Consider the following 3,444-nt stretch of genomic DNA (forward strand, 5'->3'; position numbering starts at 1 on the left):
CTTCCTCCTCACCCACCCCTTCTCCAGATGCAGGGCATGATCCCTTCCTGCCCTGAGAAGAGACCCCAGGAAGTCACTGACCTCGCCAGACTTCTCCACTGGGCTGGGAACTCTCTGAGGGCAGGGCCTTGTCTACTCCTGGACCCCACTCTGATGCCTCAGAGTCTCGTGCTCAGCTCAGCTACCACGCCAGGCTGGCAGTTGACCCTTTAAGAAGAAAAAGAATCTCTTTAGTCTCTAATATGCCGGATGGTGGGGTGGGCACTAAGCGGATTTGGGAGCCTGTCTCCTGCCCGCACCAATCCTACTTTCCAGGCCACTGCACCCATATGACAGGGAGTCTGGGGCAGTGGGAAGCCCTCAGGACCACGTGAGCCCGGGCGGACAGCTGGACACTGACTGCCCAGTTCTACCTCTCTTGGGTAGGTGTGTACCTCGCAGACAGAAGTCAGAAACCCCAGAGGGCAGGAGTGGTCTAGACTAATTACCCGTTCTCTGGACCAACCTGCACAGTCAAGCATGTGCACATGAATGTCCACATACGTACATGCACACACACGCATGTGCACACACATGTACACCTCTAAGGGGGGGAACTGAGCCAGATCTTGGGCTAAGCACTTTGCAAACAATATTTTTTAGGCCCCACAGCAGTCTTGTAGGAAAGTTTAGCTCTACCTGTGGATGAAGCATCCCAGCCTCAGGGAGGGGAGGGGCTAAGCTGAAACCCAGTTAAGTGTGGAATCAGAAGTCAAAGCAATGCCCTTGCACGCACGCACACACACACACATTCACACATACCCACACACGCACAGGTGCACACACACCTTTCCCATGCTTGTGCTCAACCCCTAACTAGTCCTCGACTATGAGAGCTCCAGGGGGAACTGAAGAGATCACCTTGTCTATGCCATTCCATTTTATAGAAAGAGGGGAAGGGATTTAAGTTTTCAAGACATTTAGGAAGTGGCAGAATCAGGACTGAAATTCACATCTCCACTGTCACACACAGTCACCTGTATACACATGCACATGCCACACAGCATACCCACAAACTCTCACACATAAACCCACAAATGCAAACATCTACTTGCACCCGTGGGTGGTCGTTCACACCCCACACATATTCCTACCTGTCTTCTTTGCCTACATACATGCCATTGCACACCTGCTCGTCACACACACACACACACAGAGTCATATGTATGCACACAGTACACATTCATGGACATTCATTCTCACGTGATCCTTACACTCACATATCTACTTACACACACCTGCACACACACCCATGCTGTCTCACTCCTACATCACATCACCCACCACCTGATGCAAGAGATAAGTTGACCCCGACCAGAAACCCTGCACAGCGAAGGCTGGATCCTGGGCGGGAGCTACCCACCGAGCCTTTAGGAGGGGAGGCCCTGGAACCAGCATGACATTGCATGGGTGTGCCCTGGCATCGCTATCCACAGCCCCGGGAGGTGCACTCTGCCAGCAGGTTCCCACACGCCCCGGCAACTTGCCTTGGCCAAACCTCAAACCCGGCAGGTAGCCCCAGAAAGTGCCGAGTCATGGGCCAGGAGTGGCCAGGCCAGGCTGGAGGCTGGACTGGTCCTGGCTTGTGAACTAGTACTTGTCTTCTGCCTGGAGCCACATAGAGGATTCTCCTCCCTCCAAGGACCAGACCCTGAGTCATGAGTCCTCTTCCTACATCCACCGAAGATAAGGATCAAGGGGCCAGGATTTGAGGGCAAAACACCCAGAGCTGCTAATGGGATTTGCCAAAGTTGGTGAGCCAGCTGACTCAGGCTTCAGAATGGCCTTTTGAAATGGGCCATTTAAGTCTTTCTCAGTGACTGAAACTCAATGTAAGTATCAAATACAAGCTAATCTCAAAATCTAGCCCATAAACAGTGACAGCTGGCACAGTCCTGTAACAGGTGCTCTAAGCTGGACAGACCAGACACATGAACAAGTAATTACAATGCAGGGGTTGGGGACTGTAACACACCGATAGATAGAGCATGGTGGGAGCACAGGGCAGAGAGTTGCCAAGTTGGAGGTGTGGCCACTTGACCTGGGTCTTGAATGGTGAGTCAGAGTTCACCAAGGAGCTTTCCGAGGGAAAATTGTGTTTCAGGCAACAGACAGCAGCTTCAGTGTGGGCTGAATTGGAGAGCAAGCGGGTAGATAGAGGTAGAGGGTAGACTGAGGTACAAGAAATGAGGTAAACTGGAATTTAGCCATTTATCAAACATTTATCAGGTACCTACTGTGTGCTAGTTATGACACATAAAATACACAAGCCTGTGTCTCAAAGAGCACAAGTTCAAGGTCCCAAATTCAAGTACTTTCTAGGGCCAAGCAGATGATGTGATGTAGCGAAATGGGAGGGTGTAAGTAATAGGGAGTGGTGGGGCTTGTGTCTAACAGGTCAGTCCATATGCCAAAGCATTTGTGTTCAAGGATATTGGGCAGCCAAAACAAAAAACAAAAAAACCCTCATTTGTGAGCTGGCTTCAGATGGTAGGCCCTGAATTTACACCTTTGGTTGTAAAGTCTAGAACCTAGGCCCTAGAATTTAGAGGAAGCCTTGTATGTGGAGCTAAGGAGTTTGAGCCTCGTCCTGCGATGGGCCTAAGACCCAAGGGAGGTTCTTACCGTGAAAGGACATTTGTCACAGGAGCCTCTGAGGAGAAAGCTCTCACACCATGATCACTGAACATAACAGAGCTGTGTGTATTGCCCAAGCCCCTGGAGACATGGATGACGTTCTCCTTTGCCCATCACAGCAGTTCCCTGGCAAGGGCCACTCTGTCCTCACGTGAATATTCATCCTCACTCCCCTCTCCTACTCTGACCTAAATCCTCCTTCTTCTACCCACATCTTACATTAAAAAATGGAGTAGAATGGATTCCCCACATTTCTCTCTCTGACCCAAGGCCCCCACAAAGGACATCCACCCTGACACACACACGCACACGCGCACACATGCGTGCACACGCACACACACGCACACACACCCCTCTATAAGGTGAGAGGTGTAGACTTGTTGATACAGGGATGATTCTTCGTGTGCTCCATCTCATGGAAATGCCAGAATGTCCTTAGAGATGAAAAAGCCTGACGTGGTGTTCTAGTCTTCCTGAAATTTCATGGGCACCTGGGGACTAGATTGGTGTCCAGACAGGAGCCCCCGGGATTCAGATGCAGCTCTCCTATTATACAGGGAAAGAGGGAAACATGGCCAGGCACCCAACACAGCCCCCGGCCTCCCCAACACATAGGCAGACCCCAGATACTTGGCTGTGGAGCCTGGAAGCTGCCCTGGGCACAAGCAGGAACCCCCTCCTACCCTCCACCAGCCACAGCCCCCCTCCTGGACCCTCATTAAATTATTCCGCCCCACTGGTACGAGGCTCGGGCCGCCTTGGATGTGC

The sequence above is a fragment of the Ursus arctos genome, unplaced genomic scaffold (genome assembly GCF_023065955.2).
Source record: "Ursus arctos isolate Adak ecotype North America unplaced genomic scaffold, UrsArc2.0 scaffold_12, whole genome shotgun sequence".
Lineage (NCBI taxonomy): Eukaryota > Metazoa > Chordata > Mammalia > Carnivora > Ursidae > Ursus > Ursus arctos.